Source organism: Cornus florida, unplaced genomic scaffold (genome assembly GCF_030987335.1).
Source record: "Cornus florida cultivar Cherokee Brave unplaced genomic scaffold, ASM3098733v1 CherokeeBrave_3.0.0_Hap2_Chr09, whole genome shotgun sequence".
NCBI lineage: Eukaryota > Viridiplantae > Streptophyta > Magnoliopsida > Cornales > Cornaceae > Cornus > Cornus florida.
This window is the reverse complement of record NW_026775579.1, coordinates 3,191,046-3,214,761: the sequence shown is the minus strand read 5'-3', so window position 1 is coordinate 3,214,761 and position 23,716 is coordinate 3,191,046. Positions and strand designations below refer to the sequence as shown.

The 23,716-nt window shown below is 36.2% G+C and overlaps 1 pseudogene; it reads left to right on the top strand.

Annotated features, from left to right (window-relative positions):
- Positions 1–14,832, top strand: part of LOC132275489 (laccase-15-like) — a 66,945-nt pseudogene extending 52,113 nt beyond the window's left edge.
- The last annotated feature ends 8,884 nt before the right edge of the window (positions 14,833–23,716 follow it).

The following is a 23,716-nucleotide window of genomic DNA, read 5'->3' as shown; positions in this document are numbered from 1 at the left end:
AGAGAAAATTAAACGGAAAAAATTTATCCGTAAAATTTGAGAAAAAGGAAAGGGAGAAAAATGACCGGGTCATTACATGATTCATCCCTGACGTCATTGCCATTCCAGATGTTGGTGTCACATTTGCTTGCCCAGGTGTCTGCAATTAACCACAATGACAACAAATGTAATCCAAATAATTTTTATAAACTGTTATCTGTCATCACATTTATAATGAGAACAATGACAAAAACATTAGTAGAGAAGGAATAAATGATTACCTCATCAGCTCCCAAACGATAAGCACTTAATTCATCATATGAAGAGGGCGTACTGAACAGTTGAGATGACAACATGGCTGGATCGCCAATATCAGCCTGAAACATTTATATTGTTGACAATACATATTAAGGTAGGAAGAAGGGAGGCCTTAGGCAACCCCCATAATTCACTGCTATATGATTTTAACCACACCATTGATCAGCTTTATTTATCTGATATTCCAGTGGATAATGGATAATTTACATGGGATACTAAAAGGTTTAGTCAGATAAGAGTTTATGCAACGCTGGATCAATGTCTTATGAACCAGGATTGGGATAATGTATTTCCAAGTTCACATATTATTCTTACTCAACCACATTCATTTCAGATCATAGGGGACTTAAAGTGAAAATTCCTTTGCATATTGGTGAAGGTCCAAAGCCTTTCGGATTTTTTATGATTTGGAATAAATAGGCAGTGGTTGGCAACATTATCTCTGATTAATATTCATGGGTGGGAATCCAATCCAGAAGCTACTGTATTATTTTACATTGGTTAAAAGGGATGTAAAAAATTAGAATTTTTGTAAAGTTTGGGACTGTTTTTGAGGAGGTTATTGGTATGAGTAAGTCTCTTGAGCAAGTGCAATTGAGTTTAGCCGAGAATCCTATGAATGATATTTTCGTTGAGGAGTAGGATATTAGACAGAAATTTGAATGTGGTAGCTCTAATGAAGCAATTCTTCTGTCTCACAAGACAAGATTAGATGGATGAAGGACCAAGACAGGTGTAGAAGGTTTTTGCATCAGCAAATTAAAGAGCATACGGCTAGAACCCATATCACTGTCATTCACGTTGCGGAAGGGAATTTTATACATGATTTTGGGCATATGAAAGAGAATAAGGAACTTCATTTTGGGGCATGATGAAGATATTATGAAGATACGAGGAATTTTAAATGGACCAAGCTTGTTGCTTCTAAAGAAGAAGGTGGATTGGGGGTGAGAAGAGTTTTGGATATTGATTTACCTGAAAACTGTGTATTAGTTTCGACTTATTTACTGTCCAAAGATAGGATTTCGGTGGTTGGGTATAAATATTGTTCATGTTCATGTTACCTAAGAAATACATCCTTTTGGCAGGTCATTCCAAATGTTTCAGATTTTTCTATATGGAAAAGTATAGTTGCTATTTGAGGGACTTCATGAAAATCAACTGAGAGGGGATGTATTGGAAAAGGAACTGACATCAACATTTTTCTTCATCCTTGGTGTGATGGTAAAATGATGTCAATTTTTTTATCACATACAGTTTTCGATCAAGAGTTTTAGGATTTTATTACTGCAAGTCAATGGAAAATAGATAATATTCCAACTGATCTACATCAGTGTTTTGCATTAGGTTTTAGTGACTTTTTTTTATGTTGCCTGGTCTGGGCAGAGTTTGATGTAAATCAGTTGTAATATATTGTTTAGATGTAAAAAAAATTTGATCCATTTTGGAAAGACAAAGAAAATAATGCATCTTAATTAACACACTTACATGGTTAGTTGATGAAGTACATGGTTCACCAATATTAAGCTGTCTGTTGTGGAATGCAATTGGTGGTGTTACGTAAGATTCTTCATTCAGAAATTCGATGGGAATTTCTGCACCCTAAAATATTTCATATAAACTCTGTCAATGCACTTTTAAACATAATCAACATGTTAACCAACAGTCATGAATAGTAACTACTTATATATAATATACTTGTAATAATACTCACATTCACTAACACGTAGGACGGGGTTGACGGACTATCGCTGCCACCGGCGTCTCCCAAAACAACGATTTCATTTGATATCTAAAACATAAAAAAATGTTAGTTTCTTCCACTCACGAGTGTTTTATAACAAAGGATATAATGTTATGAAATCAAATTTATTTTGTTCGCATGTCCAAATAATTGAACAGTGAAATAGCAGTGCGTGCGACAGTAACGTATACCTGGCCTGTTGCTTTCGTTGACTTCTTCCTTTTCCCACTATTTAACTCTATGGCTGGTTTCAGCCTCTTAAATCATCCTTTAGAGGTATCTTTAACTTTCAGGAACATGGGAATTGTTGCACTGTTGCTTTTCACCTTTTTTTTCCCTTACCCCTTGTAATTTTCTCTGCAAACCTACGACTACAAGTTATTTGTACTGTTCTTTTCCAGTCCAGTGCTTTTTCTAATAGATCATTATATCCTTTGGGATCGTGTAATACAATGGAAGATATTTCAGTCAGTATACGGCAAAGCGTCATATGCCGTCGCCTAATCTCAAGTTGAGGATCCGGATTCACGTCGGTAAAAACAATTTCCTCCAACCTGCCATCTCTAGCATTTCTAGTCCTCCTTTTTATTATATATTGAGAAGGCAACTCATTCACAAATATGCAGTCATTAAGGATTTTCAGACTGTGCCTGCATAAATAGCCCTCTCTTTCAAATTTACAACATGAGCATGACAATTCATCTTCAAATGTCCTGCTCACACGACGTTGCACCCCGTCCTCACCAGCAACTTTATAAACACGGTGTCCATTGTTATCCAAGTCACTGCAACTAATAACAGCTTGACTCGCAAGAGCAGCTAAAAACTCCTCCTGGAAAAGCTGAAATATTGCCTTCGTGTACACCTTCCCCGCTTGACATAATATGTGGCACTTTGTTTTTAGTTCCGATTGCCTCTCCACCAACCCATACTTAGCTTCATACTCCTTGTACTGCTTGTTTGACAACAATTTGTCAAAGTGTGTGAAGAATTCTGGTAGAATAAGTTGTCTGGAAAGGTAATACTTCAATTGACCATTGAAGATTTCACTCAATTATGTGCTACTCATTCCTACAGACCAGTCGTATTTGACAAATGCAAGGGCCCATTTATGTCTCAAATCTAACAAAGTGGAAAGCCACTTATTACCAGCAACACCATACTCTGCAATCATTAAATCCCATTCCCTGATAAAATCATCCTCCTCCTCAATTTGGAACATTAATTTTGAGATAACCTTCTTTATTCCTTCAACGCATTTAAACATAAACAGTAGATTCTTCTGCACATTATTCATTAAGTGCCAAACACATAAATGATGCTTCGTCACCGGTATGACCTACAAGATTAATTAACTTAATACCCGTGTTACAATATTGCAAATCCAAAAAATACGACTGAAATAATACAATTGTTTCAGCATACTAAGTGACAAGAATATAGATGCATGAAAGTTATTCACCTGCTTTAATGCCATCGCCATTGCAGTGTCTTGATCCGTAATAATCGTCTTTGGCACTTTTCTGCCCATCGCTTTCAAGAACGTTTCAAATAACCAGACAAACAAATCCACTGTCTCATCATACATTAAGGTTGCTCCAAACACAACGGTCTCCCGGTGACGATTCATACCCAAGAAAATTGCAAATGGTCTGTTGCCGTGTACCACTTTATACGTTGTGTCGAAACTGTTAAAATCTCCAAAATGGCCATAATCAATGATCATTCTACAATATGACCAAAATATGTTCGTAATCAATTGCTCAGTATCCAGTTACAAGGAATTGAAGAACGAAGGATCTTCACAACCACGCATCTCAAAATAATCCACAAGCCAGGCCGCCTCTCCATAAAGAAGCTCATTTTGTCTTCGCGTCCTTAGATAATTTTTAAGATCCACTTTCAAGTACCCAACGGATTCTTTGCCACCAGATTGCCTTCCCATCAACTCATATGCATTATAAGCCGGAACTCCTGAATCCAAAGCCAACTCAACATCGATGGCCAGGACTGAGGAAATTCGTCACGAGGACGGCATCATGTGGCTGCATTCAGCAATTATGAATGGATGGTTGTGACTTTCTACAAATTTAGAATTATCATACCTAAGAACCATTCGTGCACCGCAATTGGTTCATGTTTCAGCCCGAGGAGTCTTTCTAAATACATCTCGTTCGTCAGTCCCCTTCACACCTTCCTTGCTACAAACTAACGCCCTTGATGTAATTCTTCCATTAACTTTATTACCATACTCCTTCCGGATGCTAAAACCAATTCGACCACCATATGCATTGTAAAAATCATATGCCTCTTCCTCATTATCAAACACCATTTTATACCTTGGTTTCCATTTAATCACTTCCGGTTCTATTACAGGAACGTTTCATCCATTTGTTGTGTCTTGAATATTATTTACTTCACTTTCCATGTGAACGCCTCAAATACAAAACTTTTTCTCACATATGCACAAAATATTAAATTAACAAAAAATAATTTTACTTCTACATCCCAAGTATGTTCCATCTCAACAGCTCAAATACAAAACCTTTTCACATCTATCACCAATCAAATAAAAACCCTTTTCACACGTATAAGAAATTAAATTTGACATATATCTCATTCATTTCTTTGCATGTATCAATCAAGTATATCCCAGACAATCGAGGATAAAAATCCTCGTTGCCACAGTAGAATATATATGTCCAACCAACTGATGCTAATTTCACATACACTTTCTGAAAATGTTGGGATTAATATTACGCAAAATTTGGGATTTACGTTAGCAAATAGTTGGGATTCATCTTACGAAATAGTTGAGACTCACCTTAGGAAAAAATTGGGATGTAACTTTTCAAGAAGTTGGGATGTGATTTACGAAACCTTTGGGATTCACATTAGGAAAATTTTGGAATATACTTTACAAATACTTTCAAATTTAAACTACGAAAATTTTGGGATATACGTTAGGAAAATGTTGTGACTCACTTAACAAAAATATTGGAATGTAGATAAGGAAGAATTTGGGATGGTAATTAGGAAAAAGTTGGGATGTAACTTAGGAAAATGTTGCGATGCAAGCCCAACGACCAAACATTTTCTTAACATTGTAACACTCTGAAACACTCTTTTCCGGCCAGTCATGTACCCTACAAATCCTCTCATTTTTTATCCTCACAAGCAAACATTAAAACCCCTAATAACTGCATAATAAAATTACAATCAATTCAAATTCACCAATAATTTGATATTTCTGGGTTTCTTACCAAAATTGTGTTTATATATATTTATTTCTGCCATTCAGTTCTTATGGAAATAAGACGATTTCCTTCAAAATTAAATCTCAAAATTATGAATCATACCTGTTTAGGGTTGGAAATAAGGCAATCTCCTGCTTCAATTTGGAAATACACTCCTGCTTAGCTTTGGAAATACACTGCTGCTTCTTTTTGGAAAGAAATCAGAATCTGCAATTTCATTGCGACTGACAGAAGCGCTGCTCTATTTGGAAATAATTTGTAGCATCCAAATTTTGGGTTGATTCACACAACAATCGATGCTTCCGGATTCTATTTGGAAATAAATAAATTTCTAAAATGGCTTCATTCATATTTTGGGAGAGAAGAAGGCTAGGGCGGGATTTTATTTCTATTTCAAATGGTGCCTGAAATGAGGGAGGGAAGACGAAGAAGAAATAAGGGGGGGAACAAAAAGGGTATTCTTCAACAGTATATACATACACACACACACACACACACACACACACACACACACACACATATATATATATATATATATACACATAAAAATTCTGTATTCCGAAAATATATTTTTTAACCAAACATGGTTAACACTATTTATTGACCCAAAATGGAGGAAACGGGGCATTGTGGGACTGGAGGTGATCTTGGTCCATGAGGTGAGAATATGAGTACATAATTAGATGAAACCCAAATTCTGTCTCTTTTACAGGGCCCACTAAAATGGTAGGCAATTTAGGGGTTGCTTAAGGCCTCCACCTAAAAAAAAAGGCCCCACATAATTTTTTTATTGTAATGTATTTTTACTTTTTAATAGGCTTTTTTTTTTTAAGTAAGTTTAACATTAAGTTGTAGTATTAATGATGTGAAACGTGATTGCTATTTCTTTTTTGCTTTTTTTTTTTCTCCAATCTCCTAATCTATTCCATCACTACTCTACGTTTTATTTTTTTTAGACCTATATTATCTATTCTTTCCTAATTTTTTTAATCTCTCCTTTTCTAACTCTCTTACGTACTCTAGTTTTAAAAAATTGGACAAGGATTTAATGATCATCTATGTTGCATAGACACGGATACATGATACGGACATGATACGACACGAATACGTCGACATGTCAAATTTTTAAAAAGACACAAGTACGGCATAAACACGACTACATATAAATATAAATTTTTATTTTTATACATTTATTCAATAATAGTATTATAAAACTTCAATTCATTTATAATTTCTATACTAAAAGTTGACATGAATTGAATTAGGAAAAAAAATTATGTCATTGTAATGATTTTTATATCATATATACCATTATTTCGTTACTTTATCATAATAGTATTCATATTATTTTCAAGATCACTGGGTAGACTAGTCTTATAAATGTTCAAGAAGTGTCGACAAAGTGTCCAAGAAGTGTCGGCGAAATATCCGAAATAATAAAATTAATTTTTATTTATGGATACGTATATGAAGTGTCAGACACGTATTTGAGGAGTGTCTGAGGAGTGTCGGTGTCTGACACAGATACGACATAAGTACAGCTCCTTCGTAGAAGTTGCCGTACTTCCTAGATGATCATACAATTCTTTAAATATCACAATTTATCTTTTATTATGAATTTCAATGTAATGGCTTTCTTTTATGAGTATTTTTCTTATAAATATGTTTAATAAAAATGTGAATTTGGATATAAAAAGCTTAAAAATAAAAATTGAACTTCATGGATATTATTAGAAAAACTTCAATTCAGAATTTTATTATATATTTTGTATCTCTAAAGGTAAAAGAAATATTTTTTAAACAAGTATTAATTCTAGATATGATTAATATATATAAATAAGAATAAAAAGGCTATGGTTAATGTAATGACCCTGTCTTTTCCTTCATTTCCTTTTTCTGCGATTTTCACGGATATTTTTTTTTCGTTGTTCTTTTCCTTTCTGAGTTTAGTTTTTCATCACTTAGTGTCATCTCGAGTGCTCTGAAATGATTTCCGAGACTCTTTTCCTTGGATTGACAACTTCCTTTAAGGACCGAATCATTTCCACATTTTTCGTTTTTCAACACTATTCATTTTTCGTCATTTTCCCTATTTCGTCTTTTTCCCTATTTTTGTCTTTTCCCCGTTTGTCACTTTTTGGCATAACCTCACTTTTCGTGCTCAGAGTTGGTTTTTGACTTCACGTACCTTCATCCTAAGTGGTTTCCATGAAATACGTATCTTTACTTTTGTAAGAAAGTACTCTGATTGTTCCCGGTGTCCATAGGGGAATGGATGCATAGTTCTTCAGAATCTTTTTCGTTTCTTGGAGTGTTTTTCATAAATATCTTTTGAAGATATTTTATTTCAGGGGTTTTTAAGAAAATATTTTTGAAGATATTTTCATTCTGGGCCATTAGTGCAGTTTTTATTTTTTGGAGGGGCCATTGTGCAATTAGCGAAAGTTATTGCAAAAATACCTCGTCTGGAGCCTGAATCCTCGTATGGGATTCAGTTTCATATTTCATCGAATCGTGTACTCTTAGAATTCCATTCTGGTCGTTTTTCTCCAGTTTTAGAGTTTCTGACCCCAGTTGCCACTGAACTTATTCGGGACATATCTCTCTACTAGGTACTCAATTTTCAATGTCGTTTCTTCCATTGTTTATCTTTTCTCATTTTAAATCTTTTTTGTTCACGGAGTTTTGCCGTTTGAGCACTTCTGCTCAAATTTCACTTTTCCGGACCCGGCGGGGCACTTTTAGGGTTTTACTATAAATAGGGAGTTATAAAATTGAAAACTCACTTTCTCCTCTCTTCATGCACGACCTGAAGCATTCATGGCAGCCCAAGGGGGGCTGACACCCTTCTCCTCTCATTTAAACCTCCATCCCTTTGTTATAAAGTCATAGTGCCTTCACGTTTAGTGTTTGTCTTGACTACGCGCTTCTTTCCCCCTTATTAGAACCCGTTTTTTGTCAATTTTTGAGTTCAGGTTTGAGGTCAAGTTAGGATTTTGGTAGGTCCTCTTTGGAGTTTAATGTTCACGGCGTTGTCCCCGACAAAACCCCGAAGTATTATCGGATTTGGAGCCGTTTCATTTTGGTGGCTTTCGAGATTTTCATCTCAAATTGAGGTAGGGGATGTTTTAGGATTATATATGTGTTGTATTGAGTGTTTCCCATGATTATACAACTTGTATGCATGCTTTTGTTCATAATCTAGAATTTAATTTAATTATTTTTTATGTTTAAGATTTAATTCTCATGATGATATTCAACTTAGAATTAAATTGTGGCATGTTAGTAAATTAGGCTTTGATATGTTTGTTAACATATATTAAATTGGAAGTATTTGATAAAGAATTGCACTTTTTATTTAATAATTATCTTTTGTGAAAGTTTAATTATCATGGACGTACCTTGCATGGAATTAACTTGTGATAGGCTATTAAATTAAGTCTTGACATGTTCTTTAACATACTTTAATTTGAGAGCATTTGGATGAGTATGAAAATCTAAAGATTTTAATTAAAATCTATTTTAAAGGTCCATTGGTTTAATTAAGTTTTTAACTTGATATTTGTGATGACTAAGGCTTGTATACTAGCATATGTTAATTTGGGACCATTTGATATTGTTTTAGAATTTAGAGATTTGACTATCATGGTTTAATTAAATTCCAACTTATTGTTTTAATGGCCTAATTAAGTTTTTGAATTGGTATATGCAATGACCATGCTATGTTGTTTAACATGTGTTAATTAGGGACCATTTAGTTGAGATTAAAACTTAGAGAAATTAATTAATTTACTTGATTAATTTCCGTTTCTATTGCATTATTGATTTAATCATGAATTTGGCATTGGAAATATATTTAAATCATGATTTTGGACTTGTATTAGATTCTTCAGTTTATGTTTTCAATATTGAATTATATTGTTATAACGTGTCACGAATCGCACACTGAAGATTCGACATGTGATGTTATTATAGAACGTAACGAATCGCGCTCTGAAGATTCAACATTTGTCATCCTATAGTAGTTGTGGATTTAGAACATGAGCTGTGTGGTTATAACCTACTTGTGCATGGAATGTAGTTTCGTGCTTTATATATATTTCGTATATAAGTTGTAAACTTATTTATTTTGGAGTCACTTGGGACATTGTTACTACGATATGGCTAGAGTTTGGCTCTAGTGCGGGAGATATGAGTTCTCCCCGTCAAGATAGTGCGCCCTAGGGGTGGTATTACCAGCGGGTTAGTGCCCGTAATAACCGTTGAGGTCTCAGCATAATTCCGAGCTTAGATGTCCAAGTATTCCACTATTTGATTTCGCACTTTTAGATTTCTAGTTAATAACCTAGAGAATCTATGTCTTGATGTGTGGTATTAGAAATTCTAATTATACTAAATTACTATATTTAGTTGATTTCACACTTTTAGATTTCTAGTTGATAACCTAGAAAATCTATGTCTTGATGTGTGGTATTAGAAATTCTAATTATACTAAATTGCTATATTTAGTTGATTTCGCACTTTTAGATTTCAAGTTGATAACTTCGAGAATCTATATCTTGTTGCTTTGTATAGCATGCTTCTATGTTAGTTAAATTGCATAGATATTGTGATTCATGTTTTATTGTTCAAATGTGACTTAGGAATGATCCTATAGATTCATTTGGAACATAGACATTAGGCGGCATGACCCACCTTTGTCGTTTTTGTATATTAGATTTCAAGTTGATGACTTTGAGAATCTATATCATGTTGCTTTGTATAGCATGCTCCTATGTTGTTTGAATTGCATGGATGATGTGATTTGTGCTAGAAATGATCTAGGGTAGCGTAGGATGCTCCCTGAGTCTCATCTTGACATAGACGTTAGGTGGCATGAGCCCCTTTGACAGGTTTCACCTTAAGGTGATAAAATTGTAAAATGCTAGGTCGATGCATGCTCATTTCCTACGAGTAGCTTTATATTACTCACCCCAAAGTTACTGGGGCATATTTCAGGTGCAGGATCAAGGTTGAGATTCTCATATGCTCGGATGATTTGTGGACTTGAAGGTTCCATTCTTGTAAAGGTTGGCTTGAAATGCCATCTGTAGCCTTATTTGTCAAATGTGTATATTTGTTTCTAAACTTGTAATGTGTGCCTAAGCACACTTTTTGATTCTCATTTTATGTATATGATATAAGGCCAAGGGCCAAATTTCATTTGAAGCCCATGTTTATTCATAATGGTTGTATTTTGCCTTTAATGAGAATATGTGAAAAGGCATGCGTTTTAGTATGTTATTTTGCACTGGAGTGTGCTTTATGTATGAAATTCATTATCTAGCATTCATTTAATATGTATGAGGTGTGGCCAAGGGTGAAACACCATTTAGTTTTCATTTTTGCATTTTAGTTCACATATTGCATTTTTGGGCTAAAATAGTGAAAACCGAGCCTTTAAGGGTTCATTTTCAAATCGGGTGGTGTAAAGTGTGTTCTGGAACCTCCACTAGGTCTCATTCATCTTGTATGAAGTGTGGCCAAGGTCCAAACAGTCATTTGAAACTATTTTCTAATTTTGGTTTCCATATTTCCATTTCAAGTTCATTTTCGCCTTTTTGGCCGTCGGGGGGTCGGATTTTGACTCAGCCATTTCTAGGAGCCACGGACCATTCCTGCGTGCTCAAAATCATCATTTACGTTTGTGTGCAGGATCGTTTTCAAGAAAAAAAACCTTTCCTTTGTGATTTGAGCCTCCTATGAACTCATTTTAAAATTTTCCTACATAATCTGATTTTAGGGCCTTTTGGAGTTTTCCTTCAGAAATAAATTCCAATCTTCACATGTTCACTTAGAAAACGTTATTTTAGGGGGGTTTTCTTCTTCATGTTTTTCCAGAAAATGTCGTCTTGGTACTGGAAATCACTCGTGAAGTTTCAGCTTCCAGTTTTCATTTTAACAGCTTTTTAGCTCTCATGACCAGATTTCTTAGGAGGGCGTTTTGGCCATTTTGCAGCGAGTTTTTTTCATTTCCTATGCCCAAGTTTGGGTAGAAAATTTGATTTCGGGAAGGGGTTTTTTTTCATGTTTTTCCAGAAAAATTCATCTTCTATCCCGTTTCTGCTCTCAGATCCTGTAGCAGCTTTTTGCCTCTTGTCCAGTTCTGATCTAGGGGCATTTTGGGAATTTCATAGTGAATTTTTTCGTTTCTGTCCGCAATGTCAGGTAGAAAACTCGATTTTAGGGGGGGTTTCTTCTTCGTGTTTTTCCAGAAAAACTCGTTTCGACCTCCGTTTCAAGCCTCAGTTCTGGACACTCAATTTTTTCTTCTTGCTGTCATCATGTGCATGCCATCGGGCACCGGTGGGCTCGTGCATGGGCGCCGGGCACGCCATAGCTTTCGTCGGGCCGCCGCGACGTCTCAACTTCAACCCCTCGTTCTCCCTCATCCAGACTCCAAATCGAGTGAACTTTCTTTTGAACTTGACTAATTTTTCGCTGTCTTTCCAACGGTGTACTCGGTTGCACCCAAATCTTCCTAGATAATTACCAGTTTACCCTTTTTGCTTTAAGTGCTCGTTTTTCTTCGTCATGCCGTTTCTCCTTCGTCCGGACTCCGAATCATGCGATTCTTGAGTCCATCTTAATTAGTTTTTTGTTTTCCTTCCAGCGGTGTGCTCGGTAGCACCTGAGTCCACAGTTTTCAAAAATGACTATTTTGCCCCTGGGGGCTTATTTGTCATATTTTCGATCTTTTGCTTCCGCATCAGTTCTCATTGAGTTCCACGACCTCATGGAAGGTCACTTTAACTTCTTAGAGTCTTGTTTTCTATTTTCGCTTCCGTATTCGGATCCGTTATCGGGTCAATCTTCGGTTCATCACAGGACGCACTGGCTTGAAAAACCAGGGCAATCACAGTTAAGTTTTTGCCTTGGGCCTTAAATTACATTAAAGCGACATTGCTCTTTTAGTAGCAACTTGTTTTTTTGTTGGACATATCATGTGTCATTTTACACACCTAATTCATAAACAGTTGCCCATACAAGATTTTATACACTTTCTATGTGTTTGGATGGGTTGATTTGGAGGGATAGGGAGAGAAAAGAAAAGAAAGGATAGGGTGTGAATGTGTTTGTGTGGATTAAGTGGACAGAGGATAGGGAGAGATTCTCTCCTATTTTGAGAAGATAGTGAGAGAAAGCATGGTGAAGTAAGTGGTATTTTGATAATACCAAAAATAGTCTCCACAAACAAGAATAAAACGGATAGTTAGGAACATTATGAAATGGTAGGATAATAATTTGATAATTTTCCTTTCTTTTCTTTTCTTTTCTTTTCTCTCCTTTATCTTATCCAAACCAGAATAACTATCTTTTCTATTCTTTTCTCCTCTATATATCCAAACAAGAATAAATATTATATTATTCTCATTTCTTTTCCTTTTTTTTTTCTCTCCTAACTGATACATCCTTTCTTTTATTTTCTCTCCTATGTATCCAAATGCACCAAAGACTAACGGTTTGGATAAAGTTTAATTTCTCGTTATTGAACCTCTCATCGTGCTTTGGCTTCAGATCAAATTAGTCATAGCTTAACCATGCATTATCCATAACGTACCTTTGATGATTTGATGGCAGGAACATTTAGACTAACTGTGGATCATAGTAAAAGATACTTACTGCGAATAATTAACGCTGCCATTAATGAAATTCTATTCCTCTCCATCACAAAGCACAAGCTTACAGTGGTTGGAGCTGACGGTGGCTATACCAAGCCATTGACACGCGACTACATTGCCATATCCCCTGGCCAAACCGTAGATGCCATCCTCCACGCCAATCAACGGTCCAACCAGTTGTATTACATGGCCGCCAGACCATTCTCAAGCAGCCCTATTGTTTCTTTCGATAACACCACCACCACCACGGCTATTGTGCGCTACAACAAAAACTACACACTATCTTCACCACCCTCCTTACCTTATCTTCCATATTACAATGACACAAATGCTACTTTTAATTTCAGTGGTAGTCTTAGAAGCTTGGCTAGTAAGCAGCACCCAATCTTTATCCCATTAAAAGTCACCAAATGATTTACTTCCACTGTTTCATTTAACACATTTCCCTGCCGCCGTGTAAGAGCATCTCCAATGGGCTCTCCGGATTTAAGCTCTCCGAATTTGGCACATCAACATTTTTCAATAGTCACGTCAACGTTTTAGAGTCTCCAAATTTTAGCTATCGCATGTACTCTAATGATGCATTTTCGCTCTCCAAAAATATTAATATTTTAATATTTTTAAATTTTAAAATAAAATTTATTTTTATACTTTTTCCTAATGGCTATATTTTTCATGTTATATAAACAACCATTTGTTCATCTCATTATCATTACATTCATCTCAACTTATTCTAGCAAAAATCACTTTTTTTCAATTTTTAAAACTTTTTTTGCCCAAAAAAGCCTTTAAGGCACTATTTGTGTCAACCAAACAGTGCCTTAACAGATCTTTGGTTCAATGATTTTGAAGGGAAAAAAAAAAAAAAAAAAAAAAAAAAAAAAGGACCAAAATAAACTAAAATTTTGAATTTTAGCTTTTATTTCAACCAAACATGCCCTTAGGAACAGTGTTCTTGGCTGGTACAGTGATTTGGGCCTGAATTTAAAAAATAAAAGAAAACAAAACTGGGCCCACAAAAAGTGAGCCATAATCGCCTTCAAGGTCGCCCTTTTTGGTGACCTGCTTGGCGACCCAAATTTTGTGGCCCACTTTTTCAATAGCCCATTGGAGCAAGCGGTCTCCAAATTTTGGGCCAAATTCGCTAAAAGTGGCACCAATGGAGCTGCTCTAAAACCTTAGTAGTTCAAAATTATGTGAGGGGCCAAATGGTACCCGATTCGCTACTAGCATAAACAACATTAGCTTCTTAAATCCATCACTCGATGTACTACAAGCTTAGTATAATCATATCAATGGTGTTTGGAAATCAAATTCCTAGTTTACCACCATTGACATTCAATTTTACTGCTAATTATCTTCCACTTATTTTAGGGATTCCGAAAAGAGGGACACAAATGAAGGTACTCGAGTATAACTCCACTGTGGAGCTGGTTCTTCAAGGAACAAGTTTGGTTACAGGTATAGATCATCCTATGCATCTTCATGGGTACAGGTTTTTTGTGGTTGGATGGGGTTTTGGTAATTTCAACAAAGGTAAAGACCCTCTGAAATATAACCTTGTTGACCCTCCTCTTCATAACACTGTTGCTGTACCCAAGAATGGTTAGGCTGCCATTAGATTCAAGGCGAGCAACCCATGTCGGTTTAATTATGACATCATGACATGCATAAACATACTCTTTTATTGTTATTATTTTTAATTTGTTACTCCATCGATCTTATGTATATTTTTGGACAACAGAGTTTGGTTTATACATTGTCATTTGGAGCGGCATCTTACGTGGGCATGGAAACAGTGTTCGTAGTGAAAAATGGCAAGCACCATGAAGAACGTAAGCTACCACCACCACCAGACTTACCACCTTGTTGAAGCAATTGGAAATTTCTTGTAGTTTTTGTTTATTTGATGTTCCTGAATTTCAGATCAATTGTTTCACTGGTGATCGAAAATAGTGTCAAATATATTTTTCACCACTGAAACAATTGATCTGAAATTCACAAACATCAAACAAAATAGTCATGTCAAATATAGAACAAAGCTTAAAGAAAAGAAAAAGAAGTTATTTATGCATTATTAATTAAATTTTATCTAAATCGTTGATGATTGTTTACAATGAACGAGTTACTTTGAATCCACAAAGTAGTAAAGTGTTTTGAATTCATAAAATAAGAGATAAATTTATAAATAATTCTGAAATTTTATTAATAAAATGTTGAATTTTGTTTTTGCATTACATGTATATTTGAATTTTGCTTTTACATTACTTTGAATCTCACCTCCTAAATGCATTGTTGAGGAGGGATCAAAGGATTGGGAAAGCTGTCTTACTGGGTATTTTATTCAAAAGAAGCTCCCCTTCTCTCTTGTGAAAGATTCAGTTACAAAAATGTGGCAACAGAAAGGACTGGTTGAGGTTTTGGCTGATGACAAGGGGTTCTTTGTGTTCAAGTTTGGTCTGAAAATAGAGTGTAACAACATTTTGGCCATTGGCCCTTACATGGTCATGGGGAAACCTATGTTTTTGAAAAAATGGAAGAAAGGCATGATACTCAACCAGGATTCTTGTAGGTTCATCCCCCTGTGGATCAAATTCTATAATATCCCATTTGAGTTTTGGACAACAAAGGGCTTCAGTCATGTTACCAATGCTGTGCGTAGGTCCTTGTTTGCTGATAGGCTCATTGAAACTAAGAAGAGGTTAAGTTATGCAAGGTTGTGTATGGAGCTTGATGCCATAAAACCCTTTGTTGAGGACTTCTTGCTTAAAGTGGAATAAGGGACATGTATTGACATCGAGGCTGAATTCCAATGGAAGCCTACGGTGTGCTCTTCTTGTTAGTGTTATGGCCACCTTGATTCCAGATGCCTTATAAAGAACATTACAAACAAGATGGATACTACAAAGTCTCCTGTGACTATGGAATGGTCTATTGTGCAGGAAACCAAAGATAATACTACCACTAAAGAGATAATAGCTTCTACGAATAGTGCATGTACTATAAGTGCCCCTACCATTGCCCATGTGAAAGAAGGTCAATGCACTATTGAGGAGAAGAAAAATGATTGTTTATCTCAGGGGGGTGAATCTAGGTTAGATGGTTGCAATTCTTGTCCTAATATAACCATCACCTGCACCAACCCTGAGCAAAGTCCTGATAAACATGCTACAGGGGGTTGTGTAGAACATTTTCCTATCCTATCCACTTGTGCTACAAGAGTGGTGGAGGGAAACATTACCACAGAGTTGAGAACTAAATGTCCCCCCAATGGTAGTAAGGATCTCACTTGAATCTTCTACAAGCACTACTGGTTGTGAGAAGACTTTTGACACTGATGTCATTGATAGCAAAGGGAAGAAGAAGAAAAATAAGAAAAATAAGGGTGAAGAAGGCCCATGTTTTCCTGTTCTAGGCTTTCCAGGGTTGATCTTCAATACCCTGGTTTAATGTTTATTGCAGCTTGGAATATCAAGGGTCTCAATTCCCCTATAAAACAAAAAGAAATAAGATAGTGTATTAGGGTCTCTAAGCTTCATCTGATTGCTATTCCTGAAACAAAAATTCAAGAATCCAACATTAACCCTATCCAAAAAGCCATTACTCCCTCTTGAAAGCTCATTCACAATTACTCTTTCTCAACTCTGGGGAGAGTATGGATTCTCTTTGACCTAAACATCCTTTGGGTCCACATGCTGTCCTCTACTGCTCAGGTTATTCATTGCAGTGTTATAACTATTGAGGACCTGCACCACTTCTTTGTGTCTGCAATCTATGCTTACAACTCGGTTACCTTAAGAGAAAGTCTGTGGAGCAAAAGCACAAACAACAAGCTTCTCCCACTCTCCATAGGTCCTCCTTGGTGATTTTAATATTATTAGACACCCTAATGAGAATGTGGAAAGTTCTAGCAGGTGGAATTCAGGTATTACAGATTTTAATAACTGTGTTAACTTAGCTGAGTTGACTGAGCTTAATTACTATGGTATTATTCTTACTTGGACCAATAAAAGTCCAGGTGATGCTAACATATCTAGGAAGTTGGATAGAGTTCTTGTCAATGACAGATGGCTCTCTAAGCTGCAATCTTCTAATTGTGAGTTCTTGCCCCCAAGGTATTTTAGACCACTCCCTTATGGTTATCAACACTGGGGTGTACACTACCAAGAAAAAGATTGCATTCAGATTTTTTAATTTTATTGGGAACCATGATGACTTCCTTGTAACTGTGGCTAGTATATGGGAGATGGATGTTCAAGGTACTCCTATGTTCTAGGTGGTGAGGAAGCTAAAACTTCTTCAACACAAGCTTAAGGCTCTGAATAAAAGACACTTCAGTGAGATATCTCTAAGAGTTTCAGAGGCTAAAGACAATTTCAAGGCTTGCCAGTTAATTCTTGATACTGATCCTACAAATGTGTAACTTAGGACTGATGAGAAAGCTCTCTTTCAAAAATTCCATAACCTATCTCTGGCTGAAGAACAATTCTACCTTCAGAAATCTATGATTAAGCGGGTTCAGGAGGGGGACAAGAACACAAGTTACTTTATGAGATCCTTCAATGCTAGATGTAATAGAAATAAAATTGCAAAGCTCCAATTGGCAAATGGGAAAACCACTGAGTCTATCCCATCTATCAAGCTTGAGGTTGTCCAACACTTCTAGAATATTCTGGGGGTTAGACTCACAATTATGTAGGTATTGACAGTCTCAGAGATGTGTTTAACAAGACTTTACCTACAAATATCCTTGAAACTCTCACTATTATCGCCTCCCTAGAGGAGATTAGAGAGTGTTTCTTTGCTCTAAGTAATAAAAAAGCTCCTGGTCCTGATGGGTATAATGCCCTTTTCTTCAAGAAAGCTTAGTCTGTGATTGGCAATGACATCTCCTTGGTTGTCAAGGATTTTTTTGTGAATGGACAACTTCTGAGGGAGATCAGTTCCACCTATATCACTTTGGTGCCCAAGGTTCCTAACCCAACATCCATGCAGGACTTTAGACATATCTCTTGTAACACTATTTACACAGTCATTTCAAAGATCATTGCTAAGAAATTCTAGCTTGCCCTTCCCCACATTGTTGATAAATACCAAACAGCCTTCATCAAATATAGGAGGATTGGAGATAGAATTTTTATTGTCCAAGAACTCATGAAGGGATACAACTCCACTACTTCAACTCCTAGCTGTACTCTGAAGATTGACCTTCATAAAGCTTATGACATTGTTTATTAGGAGTTCTTAATTGATTGCTTAAGGATTCTCCTTTTTCCCCCAGAGTTCATTCAGTGGATTTATGCTTGCATCACTTCCACAGCCTTCTCAGTCTCTATCAATGGAGAGCTTGAGGGTTTCTTCAAAGGATCAAAGGGCCTTAGACTGGGGGACCCCCTTTCACCTTTCCTTTTTGTGGTTGTGATGAATGTTTTCTCATTAATTATCAACAAAGCCATTGCTGAGGACCCTCAATTCAAGTACTATTTGAGATACAAAAGTAATTAGATATGTCACTTATGTTTTGCAGATGACCTTATGATGTTCTATAATGGTGATCCACTCTCCCTTGAGGTTTTGTTTAATAGTATTCATAAGTTTTCCATTATGTCTAAACTTAAGCCTAACCTAAACAAGAGCAACATTTTCACAGCTGACATCCCTTTGGAGGCAGAGAATGGTATAATCAGAGCTTCTGGTCTCAAGATTGGGCACTTCCCCTTTAGGTACCTTGGTGTTCCCTTCTCTACAACTAGACTTTTATCTATTAACTATAAGACCCTGGTTGAGAAGATCACTTCAAGAATTTCTAGCTGGACTTCTATATTTTTTTCTTATGCAGGAAGATTACAGCTTATTAGATTAATTCTCATCAACATTCATGCCTATTGGGGCAGTCTCTTTGTGTTGCCTTTTCAAGTGACCAAGCAAATCAACTGTGTTTTAAAGAACTTCCTATGGACTGGCTAGGAGATGAAAGACACTGGAGCAAAGATTAATTGGTATGCAGTGTGCAAGCCTAAAAATTATGGTGATCTTGATCTTCCTAACATTGCTGCCCTAAATAAGATCTCAATTCTCAAGCACATTTGGAATCTCTTTTATGATAATGGTCAATCCCTCTAGTATGATTGGGTTCACTCTAACTTAATCAAGGATAGAAGCTTATAAGAGATTAAAGCTAACCAACTTAGCTCTTGTAATTGGAGACGACTACTCAAGCTTAGGGGCATGGCTATACCTTTTATCAAACACCATGTAGGGGATGGTATGGACACTTCCTTGTGGTTTGATTACTGGTTACCTTCTGGACCTATTAGGAATAGAGTTGATTCTACAATCATCTCTAACCACCTGTGGGATACTATATCCAAGGTCAGCTGGTTGAAGACATAGACAATGGAGAATCCCAAACCATTTCAGGATTATTATTGGTGTTAATGAAACCATCCCTCCTATAAATGTTGGCAACAAAGATAGGGCATTGTGGACTCTATCTCCTACAGGAAAGTTCAATCTGAAGCACACTTACAATGCTCTCTACCACCAGAACCTCTATCTAGATAGAACCATATTATATGGTTCTCCAAACATATCCCTAGGCATGTATTCATTGCATGGCTTGCCCTGAATTGCAGACTCTATACTAGAGATAGGGCCTTCTGGTTGGCCCCGGATAACCATAACCTATGCTCTCTTTCTATGAATGAGATTGAAACCCATAAGCACTTATTCTTTATGTGCAGTTTCTCATCATCTATTTGGGATTATGTTCAGCACAAGTGTGGTGTGTATTGTGGTGATCGCAGCTTTCTTTTCATAGGCTAATGGATCGAAATAGTTTAGAATGCTGAGTGTAAATCGATTGAGGCCATTACAATCAAACTTTGCTTCTCTGCTACAATTTATTTTATTTGGAAAGAGAGGAACAATCGTACCTGTGTTGGGACTCAAAAATCCCCCCAAGTTATATGGAAGATCATCGAGGATTGTGTTCATGATAATCTTCTCTTTATCAAAGCTAAGGACTCCATTAGCACGAGAATTATTGTTGCTGAATGGGGACTCCCTAGTCTGATCAATGTAGCTGAGGTTACTTCTGAGTGATGTTGCTCTATGTTTGTTCACCATTACCAGTATTCCATCATCCCATCAACACCACCAAGTTCTCAACTCACCCATCCTACCATATCTCCCGTGTCCCTTATCACCATGCATTATACAAATGTAACATCCTATCATGGTTCGCCGTATCAGCCGATACTCAACACTTTTTTAAGTCTGATACGTGACCCGTATTGGTCAGTTTACACTGATTTTGTCCAAGTCTATTACACCACGACCGCGAAACATGCATCCTATATATATCTAGAATGCACACTCTAAAGCCACCCATAATGTAACACCCCCAACATTTTCCACGCATAAGTTGATCAGGCTTATACACGAAAAACGAGGGATATCAAAAACAATTGGCAATATACAAGCATGGAATACAAAATGATGATAATAAAAGAATTTAGACAGGAAATGAACCCTAAATAATACAACATCCATCCATCCTTTATTTAATACCGTACTTCATTACAACTTGGAAATCCTATGTCAAGGATCCCTAAATATAACCCTGAGAGTTCAACGTCAGAAGTAAATAAAAACTAAAACTGAAGTATTACATAAAACTTCTACCCTGCACTGGATCGTAAGAGTAGATGAGTTCGGATGATGGTCCCACACTGCTAACCTCAGCCTTGAAACGGATACTGACCGTATCCTGAAATAACAACAATGGTGGGTCAACCCCACGAGCAAGTCCTCTCTACTATGACCCAAATCAGAGAATCAAATAAATTAATCATTATGAATCGGATGAGTACTATATCTGTATACATCCTACGGGAACTATCCGATGTATAACATGACCTCAACCAGAATAGACGGTGATCACTTAGACTCACACTAGGTGGTTAAGTGTCGCCTTTCCCTACCCGGGAAATCAGCTATTATACATGGTGCACGGTACTGACAACACAGACTATAACGAACTACACAGTGATAACACCTCGCAAAGTACTGATGAATATACTGAGCATATAAATTAGGCAACACATGCCAACAATATTAATAAATATACCGAGTATGTCAATTAGGCAACACATGCCAATAATATTAAACCACATACCCCGACAGCCACACATCTGTCTATCGCAACGAATGCATAAGGTATAAATGAGTCTAAACTTATTAGCCAGCTCATATGGTTCTATATGGCAACACATCCATATAATATAAATGCGACATAATTAAACAGTCCATTTATTTCCTGAAATGCACACAGCATAATGATCATGGTTTAAATATCAATTAACAGTATAAACATCCCATAAGATATCATGGATAATTTATCTGACTAAAACCATGGCCTTATTTAATTTAACAGTGATGTTTGATACCATTTAATACGATAATAACACTATTTATCTTTAACAATGTCGTTAAATACATCACATTAGTATCCGTACTGTGAACGAGCCAATAAATGCTTAGAAAAGATTAATCGGCCATAAGAATAAGTAACGGGTATTAAACTAATAATTTCGTGGCCCGTTAAACCCGTAAATACCAACTCAGTACCTAAAAATCCAAGTTTAAGGTTCTGGAATTTACAAAACAGGCCCTAGGGGTATTCTGGTAATTTCCAGCAGCTGTAGGGACCCCACACGCGCCCTCACGCGCCTCCCAGAGCCTCCCCACGCGCAGCCCAACCTTCCCCACTCTCCCACGCACCTCCACGCGCGTCTGGCATCAGCCCGCACGCGCTCCCACGCGCGTCTGGAGCGTTCCACACGCGCGCACGCGCTGCCACGCGCGCACTAAGGGTGCCTTGCTGACGCGGCGTGTGCTGGTTGGTCGGTTGCATCATCCTACTATGGGTGCGCTACACTGAATCAGCTCACCCTCTCATCACTCAATCCTGTGCTTATGGATCCGGGTGTACCGCGGTAACATGGACCGCGATGCACCGGATCAATCAGGCTCTACTAATGGCCAGGATGCGCGCGCGCACTAACCTACCATGCGCCGCATCACACCGGATCACTCCGGTCACCTTCTTCACTGCCGGTGGCCGGAATCCTTGCCGGAGGCTCGCCGGAAATTGCAAAAAAGCCCCGGAAAATTCCTAAAAATTCTAAAAAAAATCCCAAAGGCCATAATAATTATTTTTAGCTATATTTTGATTACATAGGCCATAAAATAATTGTTGACCACCTTTAATAATTAAAATTCCTTTCTTTAATAAATAAAAAAATTTAATTTAATAGTTTCCTAGCATGATCTCTAAGCTCTATAATTATTTAAATAATCTAAACAATTAATTTATGGATTCAAAGGGGAAAAGTAGATAATAACTTGCCTTTTTGGATTTAAAATAAATCCGCCGATCTGCGCGTAGTCGGGTAAAATCGCCTACACCGGTCCAAGCTTCTTTCTCTTTCTCTTTTCCTTTCACTCTTATAAAATAGCTCACTAGAATTTATACTTTGCTTCTAACTCCCTTTATTTTCTTCTAAGGTAAGCTAGTTAATTTATATACAAAATATATAATATAAATATTACAAATATCTTATTTTTTCATCTACTAACCATCCTCCCAACCATAAGGCTTCAATTCCACCCATAACCATTGATGCAATCCTATCCTAATCTCAAATTTCATCATGACATTGGTTTAATACTATTATTATTATAACTATTATTATTATTAATAAACTTTTATAATTATTATTATTATAATATTATTATTATTATTATTATTATTATTAAACTAATATAATTATTATTATTGTTATTACAAAATAATATATTATATCATCATAATACTTTATAACACAAATATAATACTCTAATTAACTAATATTGCTTAATTAAACATAATCAACAAGTAAAATTAATTAAAATAATACATGCACAATTAAATGAATAAATTTACTATTTTAACATACACAATTAATTTACATGCACCATTAAATGAACTTAATATAACAATGTAGCATGCACAATAATAGGTAAAGGAATCCACACATAATTGAATTTAAATAAACTAAACTCTTTAATTAATTACGGGGTATTACACATAAGATCCAACTTTGCTAAAAATGTTTCACATGCTACAATCGTTCAATGCAAACATAAAAGCTCATGCACTTCCTCAAGGAGCAAAAGATCAATGAGGAATAAGCTAAATCTTGATTATAATGCATATCATGTTAAAGAGCAAAAATTAAAGAGGAATAAACCCAATTATAGACCAACACAGACCCGTACATATGATTGAGCCAAAAAACAAAAATAAAATAAAAATTTTGACCAGAACATAGAAGTGACAAGATGTAAACTCATGTCATTTATGCATGAACTTTTACCAAGTATTTATCATATATATATATATAAACAAGTTACTCGTAAGAAGAAGTGCATGCGTATACCCTATTGTTTCAAATATCATGCAAGCTCAACATAGATCATTACAAAGGAGCATTCCAACTAACGTTTATGTTTTCAAGGTGAACTAAGGGATCATCTCAAGCTACACAAGCAATGAAATGATAATTACAAGGCATACAAGCATACTAACACAAGTATATTAAACTGTGTTGAAACATGGAGCACCAAATCACAAGCTACAAGTAATCCATAATTAACAACTTGGAATTGAATGTGAAATCAAGTATTTGGAAAGACTAGGATATGTGGCCTCA